Source organism: Otolemur garnettii, unplaced genomic scaffold (assembly GCF_000181295.1).
Source record: "Otolemur garnettii isolate 467f Iridium unplaced genomic scaffold, OtoGar3 scaffold00049, whole genome shotgun sequence".
In the NCBI taxonomy this organism is placed as follows: domain Eukaryota; kingdom Metazoa; phylum Chordata; class Mammalia; order Primates; family Galagidae; genus Otolemur; species Otolemur garnettii.
The window spans coordinates 7,877,899-7,897,493 of NW_003852444.1; positions in this window are offsets into that span (position 1 = coordinate 7,877,899).

Genomic DNA, 19,595 nt, shown 5'->3' on the forward strand with positions numbered 1-19,595 from the left:
TAAATTTTAAATCTTACATGAAATGTGTCTTTATAGTCTAAAATCATTAAAATTTACTGATATGGAAACCAATGCAATCATTGTAACTACTTACAACATTCTAGTGATGTCAATTAAAGAAATTAAAGTGGCATTCAACACACGTCCTCCTTTCCTCCCTTTACCCTCACAGATCACTAAATACCTACAAACTTTCCAGAAAAGTACTAATATCTGGGCATTTGACAGTTTTTTCAAGTTTTAGTAAAAAAAATAATTGTTATACAATAATAATTTTAATGGAGTAGAATAGGTACAATAGCTTCTAAATAATTTTGTGAGGTTATTATGAAGTCCATACCAAAACCAAGAAACGATGATACCAGAAGCATATTTAGAGACCAACTTCCATATGAAAATTTTTAATTGATTTGTTTGTGAGACACATCATTGTTATTGAGTGTAGCTATAGACATTCATCCTTGTGACTTTGTAGTATACTTTTATGAAAATACAACCCAATGTAATCACCAATTCTTTCACTGATAGGTATTTGAGTTGTTTTTAGTTGTGGAATATTACCAATATCATTGCTATAAAAAATCACGTGCATACCTTGCCATGAATATTTCTGTGCATTTCTGTTGGATATATACATTGGAATGTTAACTATGGTGTGTAGAGTGTACTAATATATATGGTCAGCCTTAGAAGATACGTCCAGTTTTCAGAACAGATGTACAACTTGCAAAGTATTAGAGTTTCACTGCTTCATATTCTAATTCTGTTATCATTAGTTATTTCCATTTTAGCTATTCTGAAAGCTAAAATGTAGCTGTATACTTCCTGGGTAAAGATCACAACTATAACTCAGACTTTACCTTACAAACACAAACAATGTAACTAATTGTATGTACCCTCATATTAATCCAAAATAAATATAAACAAATAGGACTACGTTCCTTGGCATTTGGATATCATCCTTTGTGAAGTGCCTGTTTTTTTCTTTTGTTTCGTCTTTTCCTTATCTATTTGTAGAATTTTTTTTTCCTTTAAAAATCCATCTTTATTGAGATATAATTTATGTACAATAAATTCCACACATTTTAAGGGTCAAGTAATCAGTGAATTTTGATAAATATAGTTCTTACTTGGTCTATGTATAATTCTTTCATTATGTTTAGGTATTACAACTACTATCATTCTGAGATTTTTCTTTTTTTACTTTGGTTTGCTTTAAGTATTACTACTGTCATTCTGAGATTTTTCTTTTTATACTTTTTAGCATATGTTAACAAATAGAAGATTTAATATGGTTATAATCCGATTTATCAGAATTGTTTCTTTAGGATTAGTGTTTATTGTGGTCTCATGAAGATAGTCTCTTACTTTCTTTTGAAAAGTTTTATATAAACTTTCATACTTAAATTAGCATGCCGTAAATAATTTATGTTTGTTTATGAATAAAGTAGAAAGAAACATTCATTTTTTTTTTATTTTGGATATGCAGCTAATACAGCAACTTATACTATGGGGAAAAAAATTCTTTACTGAAATCCAGTGTTACCCTTGTTAAAAATCATATTACCAAGTATATGTGAGTACGTTTTTGGATCTGTTTGGTGTTCTATTAGCCTATTTTTCTACTGTTGTGCTCATATTATTGTTCTGGTCATCTGTTGTGAATAAACCACCTCAATATTAGTGGTTTAAAACAACAATTATTTCCCAGAACTATCTGGGTGATTGCACTCAGGTTATCACCTGGAATTTTGCCAAAGATACCATTAGCAGGTATCTGGAACTGAGGAAACATGAAGGCTTAATAAGGACTGATATTGAGGATAACTCATTCAGTTACATGTCTGGCACTGAACTGGAATGGCTAGAACAGACTGGGTCTGGGGAGCCACCTCTCTCTCTCTGTAGTTTCTGCCCATAGCTAATAATGTTGTTTTCTGCCACATGTTCTTGTCAAGTAGGGCATTCATGATAGCCCAGATCAAGGAAAGGGATGGACTCCACCTTTCCATAGGAAATTGAATGTGTATATAGAAAATAAAGATATTGTTGATGACCATCTTTGAAACAAATTACAGGAGTACCCTCTGAGGTATATTCAACTATAAAACTCTCAAAAACCTCATGCCAATATAGAACAAACTCAGATTCTAAGATCTAATGTCCAGACACATCTGAGATTCTCACTTATAGTACTTTGGATACAAATTCTTAAAAATAGTTCCTCTCAATCTGAAGAGCAGAATCCTGAAGAATGGGCTACCTAAGCCCACTTGCAATCTATAATATTGAAACAAGCTTTCACTAATTTTCAACAAAATCCCATTTAATAAGACATGGGACAAAAGTGATAAGCTAAGCATTTGTCTGTAGCAATTCTAAAATCAAAGCATATATAATCACCACTTTGGTCATTCATACTCCCTGGGAATAATTCTCTGTAGCTCTTAGCACTGTGTTTTGGGTTCTAGTCTCTGGCTCTCTGAGTCATTCTAATTTTTCTAAAAGAGTTCACATTTGCAGCTGGTAGAGTTCTTGGTCTTCTTCCTGCCTCTAAAATTCTTAGAAGCTTTTCATCTAGTTGAAAGTGTCTCAGGTATGTCCATAAAATTCTTAGAAGTGATCTGATCCAGAATAGAATGGAATTTATTAAGCTTAGCCTTAAATACGATTTTTCTTGGTGAATTTCCATGTGCACCTCAAAAGCATATGTATTCTGCTGTTGCTCATCAGATGGTTCTGTAAATTTCAGTAAGATTAAGTGAATAGATAGTTTTCTTCAGGCTATTTGTATGTTTATTCATTTTTTACCTGATTATTCAATCAATTACTGATACAGGAGGTTGAAATCTAAAATAATAGTGAATTTTCTAATATATACGTCATGTTTTTCTCTTTCTATTTTGTAGTTCGCTTCATGTCTATTGAAGCCCTGTTGTTGAGGAAGACACAGTTAGGATTACTGCATCTTCTTGGAGAACTGACCCCTTCATCCTAGTGTAGTGACCATCTTTATCATAATGTGACAATGTTCCTTATTGATAAGCTTACAGTGACTGAAATTGGCATAGCTACTTTAGCCTTTTCTTTGTGGTGGTGGTGGTGGCGATGTTTGTACAGCATATTTTTCTTAAAGCTTTTCTTTTTACCATAAATATTTGTTTATATTTAAAGTGTGTTTCTTATGGACAGCATATAGGTATATCTTGATTTTTTACCCAGTCTGACAAAGTCTGTCTTTTTAAATACATTTTCCAATTTATTATGAAGGATGTTATAAGGATACAGATGAATAGCCAGGTGAAGAGAGGGACAGGGCAAGGAACGGGAGGGAATGTATGTGCAGCTTACATGCCCTCTCTGGGGTACCACCCACCCTGCACCTCCGTATGCTCAACAACCCAGGAGCTCTCAAATTTTGCCTTTTGTGTGTTCAGACCATTCATATTTAAAGTTATTATCAATTTGGTTGGATTAAAATGTACCATCTTTCCAGCTGCTTTCTAAGTTTTCCTCTTATTCTTTTTTCTTTAATCTTCTTTTTTTTTTCTAATTTTTCTGGGTTTAATTGAACATGTTAAATTACCCAATTTTATATACTCAGTGGAGTTATTCTTTCTACCTTTTATTATTTAACAATTTTAGTCATTGTTCTAGGTTTTACAATATAAATGTTTAAATTATTTTCATCTACCTACAATATTATCATGTTTGTTATAGAGTATAAGGATACCATAGTAATATATTCCAAATTACTCCATTCCCTCTCTTGCCTTATTGCTGGGTTACCTCTCATTTTGACGCTATAAAATGCATCACTACTCTTTTAGCTTTAAACATTTAGTTGTTATTTAGAGATTTAAGATTTTTATTTTAATGTTAATTTACTGCTTTGTGTGTTCTTCATTTCCTTATGTAAACTCCCATTTCTAACCTATATTATATTCTTTCTGCCTGAAGAACTTTCTTTTAATGTTTCCTCTACATTATCGATGCTATGAATGAATTCCCTCAGGTCACTCTTGTTTTTAATGAGAAAGTCTTCTCTTTTACAACTGAAGGATATTTTCAAGGAGTACACAGCTTCATTCTGAGAATTTTGTTTTGAGAGATTTTTCTTCTAGCACTTTAAACCTGTCACTCCATGGTCCTCTTGCTCACAGAGTTTCAGATGAGCAATGTGCTCACTCTTATTCTCCTTCTCTCGTTGATAATGTGTCTACTTACCTCTGTCTTCCTTCAAAGTTTTCTCGTTGTTTTTCATTTTCAGCTTTAGACTGGATATGCATACCTGTTGGTTTTATCCTGGTTGGTATTCTCTGGATTCCTGGAACAGTTTTTGTGTTTGTCACAATTTTGAAAAATTCTCAATTTTTTGTTTTTTGAGTATTTCTTGTTCCTCTACTTGTTTTTCTTTCTGGGATTCTAGTTGCTCATATTCTAATAACTCAATTACACGGTAGAATGTGTGGTATTGCCACAGCTCTTCAGCATTTCATTGTTGCTTTCAACATTCTTTTTCACACACACACATTGGTTTGGGTAATTTCTACTGACCTATGTTCAAGTAGTGATTTTTTTCTCTCAAATCTTTTGGTCTTCTCATGAGCCTACTTCAAATACGTTTTAACCTATTACTTTATTTTTAAAATCTAGTCAGATGCTCTTTGAGTTTCAATGGGGTTATATCATGATTATTATTTATTACACATTCAATCTGTGTGTCTCTGCCTCTAAGCCCCCACTGTATTCCACAGTTCACAGCCAAGAGATAATCATGATTAACTTAGGATTATCAACTTATGGAGATAAGTTGAATATCTCCATCACAATAAGTTGAAAATATCCTAAGTCAAGTACATTTAATTTCCTGGGAACCCATCAAAATCTTAAAAATCATAAACTGAACCATCGTAAGTCCATATGTTCCTCAACTTATGCTGTAGTTATGTCCAAATAAATCATAAAGTTAAAAATTTAAAATTGAACTGTCATAAATGGTGGATTATCTTTATTGTCATTTGATTCTTTCTTAAAATATCCATTTTCTCTGCTTAAATTATTTATCTGATATTGCAGGTCATTTACCTTTTTTACCCGAACCTTTAACATATTAATCATAATTATCTCAAATTCTATTTCTAATAGCATAATATTTCTAATGTTTGCACCATTAATCTTATTTGAATGATTGCTTTGTCACTTCCAGGTTTAATTGCCTTTTTTTGGTGTAGTTCTTATATTTTTGGTAAAAGTCTAATACCATGTTTCGCCCAAAATAAGACCTACCCATATAATAAGCCCTAGCAGGATTTCTATGCATTTGTTAAATATAAGCCCTACCCCTATAATAAGACCTAGTGATGGGCGTGGCTATGCATTTCTTTTATCTGCCACAGCTCCTTTCTCTAAGCCGTTGGCACTTGCACAAGTGTGCATGTGTTGACCGTGGTCACAGGCATCCTATTGTGTCCGTGCAAATAGCTAGGGTAAAAGGAGTTCACGCATCACTAGCACCAGCCCCACCAACAAGCTCAGCTCCCCCTGTCAGGTTCCAGAAGAAGAGGACTTAACTGCATTTGAATAAATGTAGATTGTTGGATTATACTTAATAAAAATAAGACATCCCAGAGGCACCTGTGGCTCAAAGGAGTAGGGCACTGACCCCATATGGTTCAAACCCAGCCACGGCCAAAAACTGCAAAAAAAAAAAAAAAAAGACATTCCCTGAAAATAAGCCCTAGTGTGTCTTCTTGAGAAAAAATAAATATAAGACAGTGTCTTATTTTCGGGGAAACACGGTACATGTAGAACAATACAGATTAAAGTAAATCATCTTAGAGTAATTAATCTTAGAGAGAATAACTTCTCTTTAGTGTGAGAGTTTGTGTTAATCCAGTCAGCAATTGGGCTGGAAGTAAAGATTATTGTTGCTGTGATTAGCCTCATTTTACCACAGGCTTCTAATTCCTCATGTGATGCATTCTGTGTGTGGACTAATTAGCTAAAGAGTTTGTTTTTTCTCAATGTCTGTGATTGGTTTGGCTGTGGGCCTCCTCACTTGGCTTTGAATCTTCACTTTGCATTGCTGACCTGTGAGGATCCATCCCTTCTAGCTCTGCCAGGTCTTTCTCTATGATATTATTCCTACTTACTGCTTATTAGAGTGGTGCTGGTTATGGTTGGTATGAGGGTCTGTCTTAGGTGGCTTGTGTAGCTGGGTCTCATAGATGTGACAATCACAGTTTTTTCTGCTCTTCCTGGAGTTGTGACCATCATGCTTTCCTAGCCTACCACCAGGGCAGGAATAACTTTCTCATTCTTTTCATTTTTCCTCTTCCTCACCCCTGTCTGAGTTGGTTTTTGCAGCTCCCTCAGCCACAGGTCTTGTTTTCCTCCTCCCTCTAAGGCTTTTAATGTTTGCGGGAGATGGAGAAGGTGAATCTGGATGACTTTTGATAGTGGCTGCTGTTCTACATATCCGGGACCACTGGGTGAGTTTTTGTTTGTTTATTTGTTTTATTGTTGTTGTTGCAGTTTCTGGCCAGGGGTGGGTTTGAACCCGCCACCTGTGGTATATTGGGCTGGTGCCCTACTCCTTGAGCCACAGGCGCCGCTCACTGGGTGAGTTTTCTCAATATTCTCCTGGGTGGCTTCTGTGGGCACCTGATATAGTTCCTGGAGGTAAAGATCTAAAGGAAGACTGAAGCCCTGAACTGTGTGTTTCCTGGGGCCTTGCACTTCCATACTTCCTTTTAGTAATTTGTAAAAAGTTTCCAGCTGAATCTTTTTACTTGTCGAAATGACCATGGGCAGTGTATGTCCCCAGACAAGCAAATGCTGAGTTTTTGTTTCTTCCTCTTCTTGCAGGCTCCTGCTTCTTTCCAGATTTTTGCCCTAAAACTTCAGTTCTCTGATGGATGACTAGTCTGTGAATTGTAGTTTGTCTCACTTTGTCCTTGTTATTATTGTTGTTGTAAAAGTGGGAAGAGAACTATCTAAAACTCTCTTTCTCAAAGATAAAACCTCCTCAGGACTCCAAGCTCTGCTTCCCTCATGTCTCCTGTGTTAGGTAGAGACAGCAATGCTGGCATCGAGCACATTATACAATGTAAGTGCCTGGAGCATCATGAATAGTGAACATCTATAAATAAATAAATTTAAGTAAATTCATACAAGAGAACACTATATAGCAATGAAATAAATAAAATATGTTTACACACATATAAAATAGAACCCAGAAACCCATCTATAAGTGTTAAAAGAATGGTACAGAAAGGTACTAAAGCAAGAAAAGGAATTAAAACAAAGTCTATATAAAGCAACATTAGAGACTGCTGATGGTAGTAAAAATAGTAAGGGAGGTTCAATAAAAGTTATCTATAAACTTTATAATAATTTTATAAAATTAATTTCATGTATCTTTCAAGACTAGATTTCCAACATATGAAATAAAAGAAACGATGTTGGCTTATTTCTCTCCAGCCACACTGCAATGCCCAGAGAGTCCATATTTTCCTTTTCTGTTTTCTTAGTTTGCTTTGGAAACGTCCATGTTCTCCCACTGTTCTTTATTAGGTTCTCTTTCCTGACTAATGTCCCTACAGGACACTACAGGTAACCCTCATTACTCTCATCTTGACCTCTGACTTTGCACCTGCCCATCCTTCTGCCCAGGAGACAGTCCTTCCCATGTCTGGACAATTGGCTCATTCTCTTCATCTTTCTTATACTTGACAATTCTAAAAAAGCTCTCTCCAATAATTGTGATATTTCCTTCACATTTGTGGTTTTTTTCTACCTCCTACTTTGCTCTCCTTTGATAATACATTTCCTTTCTCCTTTCCTTTATGACTCTTGAAACTAAATGATGCACTGTGGTAAAGCTGCCCACTTGGGTGGCCCCAGAATCTCTGTAGGCCCTCATGAAACTCCTTTCTCAGTGGTTCCTGATGATCATCGAGTTGGTCATTCCTTCAGGACTTTATTACTTGACATAGAATATTGAAAATCTAAACAAAACGGATGACACTCTGGACTATGGTTTGTCACGATCCCACATTGAACTAAGAGTCAAAATAATACAGATTTTTGATTTTACACATGCTGCAATTGACAACTTCTACATTTTGTGGAAAATGCTTACACATGGAAACTACTACAATAGTTTAAATTTTCTAATCAAGATCATAAAGGTTTGTTTCTCACTTCTGTTTGAGAAAATTTCATTTGCTATGATACTTTCCACAAAAATCCACTTACAGGAGATTGTCAGTATAGAATGGAATTTAAAAGTAACAGATACAATATAATGTTGGAAGCATTTTCCCTCTGGTTTCCGTTTGACATTGAAACTATGATATAGGAGGTAGCCTAAACTTTCCTTCTTACTCGTGTGTCTCCAACTGTTATTTCAGGGTAGGGCCCAAGCTATGCTTTAATTCAAGCTGACTGAGGAGCATGTGGACCATTACAGTGCTCTTTCCATCCCCTGTGTAGAAACATGCATGCCTAAGGCCCTTATTCTACAAAAGTCACTTTGGGATGATCATACAGGAATTCTGAACTTTTACAAGGAATGTAAGAAGAGCAAAGACTGGGAAACATTAAAGCAATACTCACCAACTTTTCCTATACTGCTTCCATAGAACACCTAAGTTGGTTTTAGTTTCTTATATTTTGCTTTAGGTTTAGTTTATCATTAAGGCATTTTTATTTTTATTACACATTGTTAATATATTTATATTTGATAGTTGCAATTAACTAAAAAGATATCAATGTTTGAGTGACAATGTTGCACAGTAATCAGCATTGGCTATTGAGTAAGAAATGTGAATTCAAGGCAGCCTGACTTCCACCAGCCGTGTGGCCTTAGGCACATTATTTAAACAATTGTAGACTCAGGTTGTATACTGTAAATGGCAAATATTGTGATGACCAAGTCATAGCATCACTGTGTCAATAGCTGCTGAGGAGCCTCCACTTGCTTATCTCCTTCACTCCCAGAGCAAAGCTTCCATCTTCTCAGTTCTGTTCTGCACCCCAGGAGGACTGATCGCCAAAGACTCAATACTGCAGCACGATTTGCCCTCCATCTTTTCACTGGATTTGATTAATAAGAGACACTTGCAAAAATATCTAAAAATGGGGAGAGATAGTTCAGGGTATTTTTTTCCTCTTCAGCTCTAATTTTGCATTGTGATTTGGCAGGGAATACGTCCCTTGAGTTTTCCAGCCCCTGCTGGTGGCTCCTTCCTCTGCGGTTCCAGGTCTTCCTAGATTCCTGTAGCATTATGTCCCCCCTTTGCCTTTACATGTAGGGTGGTAATGACTCCCTACTTTTGCTAGACTCTGGGTGCCTCCACATCATTCAGTCATTCCTCAACCCTGTCTGCACTTCTGAAAATAATCATTTCATCCTCAAGTAGCAATTTTAAAAACAAGACCCAGTTAATCTTGTTTTGGGAGAGGTTGATAAATATGAACTTCATAACTTTATGAATAACAAGTATGTTTCCTTCCAGCTTTCATCTATTCAATATTTAATTTTCATCTGCAATTCTTCTATTGGTCAGAGTGTTTATGTTCACTCTTTGTGAATGTTTTCTATCTTTATTGCTTTTCTCTTGAGGTTTAGTGAACAGAAATGTGCATAGATCTTTAGATACAGAAACCTTATGAATTTTAAGAAGAAAAGGTTAATAATTTTAAAATAACTTTCCACACCTTAACTACTTTGAAAATTTAAATATTCTTCTTTAGAAAATACCTTGATAAATAATATTTGGGGACATTCTATAGGTGCATGCTCTCAATCTCTTTCCCTCTCTTTTTTCTTTCTCTCCCCCCGCCCCCAGATACACACATACACACTTGTACATGACAAAGTAAAAATTTAGAGTAGCCATAATGATTTTTACTAAGTGATCTTCCGAATTGAAGCTCACTCTCTCCTTACAGTAAGATCAATTTATCCAATCAATATTTTTCATAATCTTATTCACATTCTTATTATGGATGTGGACTAGACACTTCTAGTAGCTGCAGGTGGTCTTGGCTCCTGTGAAACTAGGCAAGGTTTCTTTCAGCTCCCTTGCTTCTACAAACAGAGGCAAAATAAACTATTTCTTTAGCATCTTCAGGTGAACTTAGCTCCCCTATTATACTCATGACTGAAACTAAAGGCAGGAAAAAATAAAAATTGTATTTGAACTACAGACTTTCGGAACAGCATTTCTGTTTTAGCCGATGCCAGTGTTTTATATTAACTGTGACAGAAGTTGCGTGTCCTGAGCCAAAGGAGAAAATAAATGTTTGCTATCCGACTGGGGAGCTGAAGACCAAAAGCAGGAACTGGGAGACAAGTAGACAGAAAACCAAAGATCAAGGCATGCCATGGAGATCAGTTCAGCACATCTGTGCATGTCCACATTCCTATAAATCAAAGTAATGCAACCAGGCACAGCATGTGTGTATTCTGGTCCCTTAATACTTCCTGATTTGAAGTTCTTAACTCCCTCTGAAGATTCCAGAATTACTCAGGAAACACTAAGATAAATGAAGAAATTTTTCAACTACTAAATGTATACCTCTTATGGGGTGCTTTGAAAATTAATATGATTCTTTTTTATTTTTTGATCCTTATGGAACTGTATGAAAAGGGATCAATGATAATCCTGTTAACAACTAAGTTAGATCCAGAGAGTTTCTAGCATTATTCAAAGACAAGCATGATGTTGAATCTTCCCTACAGGCATCAATTCAAGTGCTCTAGGGAATACTTAAACTAACAAGTCTTCCATGATTTTCTAGATTTAAGCAGCTCTCAAAATTCCCAGAAACGTAGAGCCAACTCAAATTTTAGGTTACATAAGAGAAGACATAAAATTTTAACATGTGTCCAAATATTTGTCACACGTGGAAAGTTAGATGCTCTAACATTTTTTTAAAAATGTACAGAAGCATGAAATACCACAAGTGCATAAATAAGTGTATGAATCAGGGTAAACATATACTTGATCCAAACCAATACTTACAAAAGTGAATGCTGTGTTATTAATAATTAAGCCAAGTCAGCAGCTGTAAGCCCTGCCCAAACTGGGAAAACTGGGATAGATGATCTTTCAAATATTATTCAGCACGCCTAGATGATTTGTTAAGTAGGAGGAAATCATGGAGTTGAGACTAGCGGTGCATACAGTAACAGATTATCGAGGGTCTTGAATTCCAGTCAAAGATATGTGGACTTTCTTTATAGATATTGGGAAACCATTGTACAGAACTATTAATCTGAAAGATTAGTTGCTATAATAATATGTTACTTTTATAAATCTAAGAATCAAGGGCAAATACAGTGGGTGGCAAAAATGGATACATATTTTAAGAAAGAAAATCACTGTATTAAAATTGTAATACTCAAATAACATTTGACTTTTGTAATTACAAGAGATGTAAGATGCAATATACAAGACAACAAGTGTTAGCAGAATATATTGAGTATTACAATTTTAATATTTTTAATACAAATTTTTCCTTTCTAAAAATGTGTATACATTTTTTGGCACCCTCTGAATATTGTCATGCATTTTTCAAAGTATTTTAGTCTCGTCTTTTTTTTTTTGGCCAGGGCCAGGTTTGAACCCACCACCTCCAGTATATGGGGCCAGTGCCCTACTCCTTTGAACCACATGTGCTGCCCTATTTTGGTACTATCAAACTAAGTCTCCTAAGTGTTTTATGTTTCAAACATCTATTTACCACCTTCTATACACAGAGTATGGTATTTGAGTGAAGGAAGACATATAAATAATCATGACATAGGCCCTGATCTCCAGGGGGAAAATAATGATATATATAAACTAGCTAGGTTTAGCACACAGCAGAATAAAGTAGGTTAGGCAGGACAGTAGAAACAGGATCTCTATTTCCTATTCCCTTTGTTTCTACATAATATAGGTCTCCGAGCAAGGGCTCAATAAATTATTTGGTTGGACTAAATATTTGAGCCTTAATTATTTTCATAAAAACTGCATCCCTGATAAGAATAGTATTACAATAAAATGCTTTCATTGAGGCTGGGCACAGTAGCTCACACTTGTAACCTTAGTGCTCTGAGAGGCCCAGGCAGGTGGATAGCTTGATCTCATGAGTTTGAGACCAACCTGAGCAAAAGTGAGACTCCATCTCTACTAAAATAGAAAAACTGAGGGAAGAGGATCACTTAAGCCCAAGAGTTGAAAGTTGCTGTGACCTATGACACTGCACACTCCACCCAGGGCAACAGGTTGAGACTCTATCTCTAAATAAATAAATAAATAAATAAAATGCCTTGATTCAACCAATTATTTGTAACACAGGGAACCCTGTAAAAGACTGCATGTAGATAGATGGTTGAGAAATTATATGAGCCAAGATAACTTTGCCCAAATGTATTTTCTTTTAGGTTTCTATTTTTCCATGAAATCTAGTCTACAGGATCAACTGTTTCCAGGTACATAGGCATAATCTATTGCCTAAAACATAGCAATTTAATGTGGAGGAGTTCCTTATGCAAGCAATTTTCTGAGAAATATAATAGACTGCAAATAAAGCACAGTTGATTGCTATTAAGCAGGGAGAGCAAGGTAAGACATTGTTGTATCTTTGGAAACAAGATAAACATGCATGTCATGTGAAATTATACCTGTCATAGTATAATAAAACAGCACACATGATTTTTTTTTCTTGACCGTGATACTTAGTTTCTTTACTGTTTACAAATACTGGTCTACTCCCTTGATTTAAAATATGAACACTCAAAAAAATTTTTTTTAATATGAACTTTTAATTTTAGAGCTTAGACATACTGCTAGTTACTGAAAAACAAAATGAAAAACTAGGAGGAAAAAGTCATGATTCTTACAAATTAAAAAAATATTGTGTATCCTGAATAGAACTTCTTTACATGTATAAATTTGAATATATAAAAACTTGAAGCATTGATCAAGAGAGCATGTAACTGTATTCTAAATATATTTCAAAGTAGATCTTAGTCTTGCCCTTCCAATTATAGATTTTGATCAAGTGTTTTATGGTGTTTATAAAATAAAACATTGAATTCAGTGTCTTCGATTCAACTTAACATATCATAGATATGTTGCAAATAAGGCAGTACCCAACTGGACACTGGATATCTTTTAGGTCTCATAAATCCATTTTGTCTGATTTCACGGAGAAAGGGATAACATGGCAGCCTAAGAATGTTAATGGAATTGTCAAGTTTACATTGTTAAAGGCTATTTTAGGACCTAGAAGAACTTGGTGATATTTTAACTCAATGATATGTGAACTTTTGAAAAGTCAAAAGAATTCTTCAGAAATTTCATACCTTTAATATACCATTATTAAAATATATAAACTTTTTCCATCACAAATTCAGAGGAAATAATATAAACTAAGAGATTGAGGTTGGAGAGAGGTTGACCAGTAAGTTAATCAGTAACAAAAATCAAGATTAACCAATGGGTCTCTTGGATCGTGATTTAGTATTCTAAATGACATATGAAACAGAAGAAGACAGAGGGACAGAGAAAGAAAGGGACTTTGCCTTAAAGATCAAGGCAAGTGCAGTTCTTAGGCTGTAATCCCAGCACTTAAGGAGGCCAAGTGGGAAAGATTGCTTCATCCCAGGAGGTCAAGACTATCCTGGGCAACACAGCAAGACCTTGTCTCTATCGGGGAAAAAAAAAAAAATAGACAAGCATGTTGATGGCCCCTGGTAGTCCAACTATTCAAGAGGCTGAGGGAGTAGGATAACTTCTTAAGCTTAGGAGGTGTAGGTTGCCATGAGCTGTGATCCCACCACTATTTTCACTCTGGGCGACAGAACCAAATTAGTTTCACTAAAACAATAAAAATAAGGGCTGTATCTGTGGCTCAAGGAGTTGGGCACCAGCCCCATATACCAGGGGTGGCGGGTTCAATCCTGGCCCTGGCCAAAACTGCAATAAATAAATAAATATAAGTAAAAGTTAAAGATAAAATCCTACCTTATTTATTTATTAAAATTTCACTTCCATTCTCATAGCTAATCAGATGTTTCAGTTGCTTTCATTTGTAAAGAATGAGCACCTGAAACTATTACAAGAATGTGACTTCCCAATATGAAATCTAATAGTAGTTTCCAATTTATTTAACTTCAGCAGCTATAAGCAAGACAGTATTTATTATTTAAAAACCATCTCCAATATAAGTAACATAAATTAAAATACTCTTACATACTAATTAATATTATACATCATGACACACACATATGTATTCTCCATTATTATGCCTCCTAATTATAGCAAAAATTAATTCCAAATGAAATATCTTTGAAAAGTTGAAGTAAATAATTGAAATATTCATTGTTACTCCTTTTTGTCAAGCTGGGGAAAATGCCAAAACTTCCTAAAACTCACACACTTGCAAGAACAAGGGCCAACATAACACAAATTATCTAAACATTAGAATAATTAATTAATTAGTAGATTAAATTAATGTTCTTGGTGTGATTCTGTCCCCAAACCTTTCAGACAAGTAGGATTTTCCCAACAGTTACGATTTGATGACATTCTGCACAAGCTGACTCTACTTCAGTGAGGTCGGCCTGACTTCCTCATCTCCTTAAGGGGGAGGGTTTTGCCACAGATGACTTTTTACCATTTTCAGTAAAGAAAAGTCAAATTCTGTATAAAGTTTATAAAGCGCCATAAACATAACTTATTAAACCTTTGAGGTGAAAGGTATTACACAAATGTAAAATATTACCATGCTTAATCAAAAGCACCTTCTTTATATCCTCTGTCAAGCTGAAAAAACAAAAATGCAGAACATAATATATCACTGCTGGGATATCCATCAAAACAGCCACAGTGATTTTGTTTTGGTTGGTTCTACTTGTACAGCCTTAAGTTCCAAAGATTTTGAAATGCTTGTAGAAATGCAATGCATCTCCCTCACCTACTCTCCCCTATCACTGGTTAAATCACTTCCTAACTGCTAACATAAACAAAAGTACATATCCTTGCTTTATAAGGTTGATACAAAAAGCTCTGGATGAAAAGAGAATAATTTTACACTATAAATACCTTCCCTGGATGTCAACCCACTATATGTAATGGTTAAATCTTAAAAGACCTTAGGAAAAATGAGATGGAATAAGTGTGTATTACTCAGATGAAATTACCTTTCCATTTTTCTCAGAACTGGCTGGAGCATGGGAATGTTCTCCAATTTTTTGGTCTTTGGTTCAACTGGAATGTATTTAGAGCCAACCTAAAGCCCTTGGTGAGGATTCTTGTCCCTTTTAGAATAAGTAACTTACCTTTAGCTATTTCAGAAATCCCTTGGTACTGCCGAGGCATAGGATGGGCATATTTCAGTGTGGGAAATATGGGACCTATTCCCATATACAGCTGAGAGGCACAGGAAAGGAATATAGTATGAAATGAGCTTATTGGCAATGTAGGTAGTATGACTGAGACCAAATAGGCTCATGGTATCGTTGTGGTTATCATCAGAGACTACCCTTACTCACTGTTTAACATAACTAGTCATGTTAAACACGTTCCACGTGTTCTTTAATTACACACTGACCCTACAAGGAAGATGTTACTATTATAGATTACATTTCAGAGATTCAGTGGCTTTTCTAAGGTTACATTCTTAAGACAAAGATGAGTCTGAAACTTTTGTACGGCTGTAGAACTAATCTAGGATTGATTCTGAAAATACTTTGCTCTGGAATATCCAACAGTATCCACACTCAGGCTAGAGGTAAAAGTGACAAACACATGCACAACTTTGGGGCTGAATTTCTGAGGTCAATGGTGAAGTTATTATTTCTACATGGTGTGGATTAAAAAATCTTGGTGGAGTGGGGGCAAAGCTTCGATTAAAGGACTTATTTTTCACCATGTACAGCATGTAACAGAAGACAGAGAAAATGTTAGTTGTCCATGTGTAAGAAGTATGGGGGTAGAGTGGAAAATATTAACAAATATTACAGAGGAGGGGAAAGGTACCCCAAAGTCTAAGGCACTGCCATAATTTTAAAGGAAAGGTTTGATCTCTCAACCATGGCTTGTTCTGTGAGTGAATCAGGCTAATCTTACCGTAGACTGATAGCTCAGGCATCCCAGTAAGACCCTTGCCTTAGCTATAATATCCGTATGTGTGCTGTTCTCTGATTCTTTGATTTTTGTAGGTCTATTATTCTAATATTTGTGTTCTTTAGAAGTATGGAAATCAAATCCCAAAATCCTACCTCAATAAGAAAGCAAACTAAACTTTAGAATGAGTCCCAGCTTGACACTTGCTGATTGTGTTGAGTGTAAGGAGAACTCTACCATGTTGTTTATAAAAGTTGGTCCTGGTTTTAGTCATTTTTCTAGAAATAGAATAATGTAAGGGTGTGAGAGAGAATAAGGAAATAGCTGAAAAGTTCCATTTGTGAAACTTTTAGTTAATGTTATATAAAAATATTGTGTTATATGGTCAAAACTATCAAATTAATAATAAATATAAACAACTATTATATATTTTAGAATAAGAAATTTTGTTGTAAATGTATAACAAAGTCTTATGTGAGTTTCCATGGGAAAGAATTAATATGGAAAACAGAAAACTCTTCTTTGTGGATATAACCATAAAGAAGAACCTTGAAAATTTTATACCACTTTGTTTGATAGGATATTATTAGGGCAGATTTTAAGATAAATTAAACAACAAAGCCATTCAATGTTGGGCTAGAAGGTAAATGTCTCTAGGATCCTGAACCTTAGAAACAATACCATGGGGGAAATAAATAAGATATTAGATTGGAAAAGTCATAGACTATGATTTATCTGTGGAGGAAATTTGACTTCCCAGACAAACACAAAAGTAATATAAGATTACCCTTAGTCTGAAGCTAATGGGAAAACAAAAGAATAGAGTTCCTGTTACTTTTACCTAGAAACCCCCTTCTACATAAGGCAGGACTAATTGTCTGTTATTCTTGCCATATTGAGAGTTCTTTAAGGTTATGAGTATTTTATCACCATTGTCATCTCAGCACAAAAATGAAGCTCGATACAGAACTGTCATTCCATAAATACTGCAAGAGTAAATGAAGTATAAGCACATGCATTAAATGTAAATGGTGAAAAGGCTATTGGACTTGGAGGTCACCGGGAACTAAGGTGGAGAAGGGAACCGTGGATCTACGTTTACTCTGAGTTTAAGAGTTACTCTATTTGCTTTATGTTCCACACTGTTGGACCTCCAAAACCTATATGTATTTTCCATGTTGGAGCAAACTACAGTGTCTCCAATGTAGGCATGGAAGTGACAGAACAGGAACTGGACATGTAGCTTTAGGCTTGGTGCACAAACATCTCACATTCTTTATATCATGGTCTTAACCCTCCAGGGTCTTTCCTGATAAGCCTGATGGGACAGATGCTGCTGGAGGGCACCACTCAAGTACAGACATGAGGAGCTTGCCTGGAATGCACTGTAGACTTAAAAGAATAACTAAGAGAAGGGACAAGGTGTTCATAACAGTAAGAGAACAACAGATCTTAATGGTTCTGATCTATGTCCTTGACCAGGAAAAGTAAATAGTTGTCTAAGAGTGTATACATAACGAAATAACTAAGGAGGAGTAACACTATTTGTCCAAGGCGTAGCTTGGCACATTACACTAATACGTAGGTCACTATGACAGTTTTGAGACAGATTGCTGTGGTCTATTACTTCACTTCCAAGAAACACAGTCAACAGCATCCTTTCTGATTCACCCCTGCGAATTTCAACTGGCCTGGCTCATTGGTGTTCCTGAAGGGCTTCATTTGTTTCTGTCTGCATGGATATTACATTTCTTGATTTTGTTGTGTATCTCAAAACTTTCATAATGACCCATGTAACTCCCTTAGTTTAACTTTTTTTCTTTTTATCAATGTTTATGGTAGATATTACTTTTCATCATTTCCAGGTATTAGTGAACAGGGATTACTTGGATTATACACTCATGAGAAGCTACCATTAGTCATGTCTATTTTGGGGTACTTGGCATTTTTGAGGTCTCTGACAAAGCCAACTCTCTCACACACTTTTTAAAGTTAGGTCAGATTTAATTTAAGCTCTACTGCTTCGTACTGCAAGCACGCGTTATATTCAGTCATGTAGAATGTTAACTTGGACAAGCAGTTAGAACACTTCTTCTATACTTCATTAATCTATTATTAGAATTATTCATACTTTTAAAAATTATAACAACTATTTTTTAAAAAAACAGATGGAAGTATAATTTGAAAAATAAGAAAACAAGTGCATTATTTGGATGAAGCAATTTGCAGTTTCACAACAACAAATGTATTTCTAGAACATTGTGTATGATGTGACCCTCCCATTTTAATTTTTTGCTTTTCCACACTCACAAAATTCTTATGATTTGTCTTTTCTGGCCTTGCCATAAGAAGGCACTTCTTGTTTAAGTTGAGACCCTAAGAGGAAAGTGAGTCGTTCTAAATTCTTTATTCACCCTACACTTTATACTCAATGACATTATTTGTAAATAGGTAGCCATGGTTAGAAAGGAAAGGAATCTCTGGCTATGGAGAAGTTCTACTATAAATCTACTATGACCTCCACTGGACAACATTCAAAATGTCTTGTCATCTCTTTTGAACTGAGATCCTTTTTACTTTTACTCAATAATTTTGATTGAATGCTTTCTAAATGACATACAATTCTCAAGATATATTTCTTTTACAAAAAATAAATAGTCAAAAAGCAAGCTGGTGAATCTCAATTTTTCTATGCAAATCTAGAAAAATAAATCCCAGGGTCTGACTATAAAAACATAATTTTTATTAGAGTAGAAGCATACTGAAAACTAACCATGTACCGAGAGACTATATTCTCAGAGGGAAAGGAATTGGACATATTGATCTCTTATTTCTGATTAATATAACTTGCTGAGAGTTACAAATGTCACCCCATTTTCTGAATTGTGAGTCTTTTTAAGCCTTTTTTCAAATTATTTTGAATTTTCTTTTTTTCTCTTTGGCTTTTTAAAATTTTTCCAGGTTAATTAAGGATACAAAGAATTAGGTTACACTATTTGTATTTCTTAGGTATTTTAAGCTTTTCTCTGTGCTAGTCTCTATCATACCACTTGTTCAAAGGCCTCCACATTGATTGCTCTCCTTTGCTGGAATCATTTACCACTATGTTTTTGAGTTGTCTTTAATAACATCAACACTGCCAAACCCTATGGAATATTCTTGACCTCATCTTCTGAGAGTCTGGAGCATTTAGCATTATTGACCACTTTCACTCTTGTGAAATTCTTTCCCTTCTATAATGCTCCTCTCCCTTGACTCTCTATCCTCTTTTCCTATTCTATGTTTTCTTTATGAACACCTAGCATACTATTTACCTTTAAATATTGGTACCTTATCATCTCTGTTCTTCATATGATTTATTTTTATTTATAGGTGAAATGATTCAAATCTGGTGATTCAGCTATCATCTATATGCTTAAGCTTCTCCAATCTGGTTCTAAATTAGACCTTTCTCCAAAGCTTAGA